Source organism: Sapajus apella, unplaced genomic scaffold (assembly GCF_009761245.1).
Source record: "Sapajus apella isolate SASKATOON/1434 unplaced genomic scaffold, GSC_monkey_1.0 scaffold124, whole genome shotgun sequence".
NCBI classification, from domain to species: domain Eukaryota; kingdom Metazoa; phylum Chordata; class Mammalia; order Primates; family Cebidae; genus Sapajus; species Sapajus apella.
The window spans coordinates 3,758,289-3,758,838 of record NW_022437064.1 but is presented as its reverse complement, the minus strand read 5'-3'; positions in this window follow the sequence as shown (position 1 = coordinate 3,758,838).

Below are 550 nucleotides of genomic sequence, written 5' to 3'. Positions count from 1 at the left end.
GTAACACTCATTTCCAATTCCACATGTGATCTATGTCTTTAAGCCACATCCATTGGATTATTCTCAGATTATCAAAACGTAATGAGAAGAATATTGAACCAGCACTCAAAATATTGACTTTTCAAATTCCAGATAAGATTTTGTTTTCATTAGGTTAAATATTAAGTTTAAATTATACATTTTAATAACTGTCTCTTTTCCTCACTCTCCCTCACTTCTTGAATTCCTTGTTTCTCTTCTCTCAATCATACATAGGTTGTTCTGCGTCCTGTTTTCCCTTTGTCTGCACTAAGCTGTAAGTTTGAATCCACATGGGGCAGTTAGGAAGGACGAGGAGTAAGAAAACTCGTTAAACAAAATAGGACAAAGAGAGCACCCTCGCTGTCCTTACAGCAGAGAATCAGACACCCAGTCAGTCACAGCAAAGGGGATCACTATGCCTGGCAATTCTGCTCCACTCAAAACTACTAAGTATGGACTGTGAACCTCCCTGTGTCAGGCACTAAGCTGGGTCTGGTGGAGAAGCAGTGATAGATAAGACACGACCTCT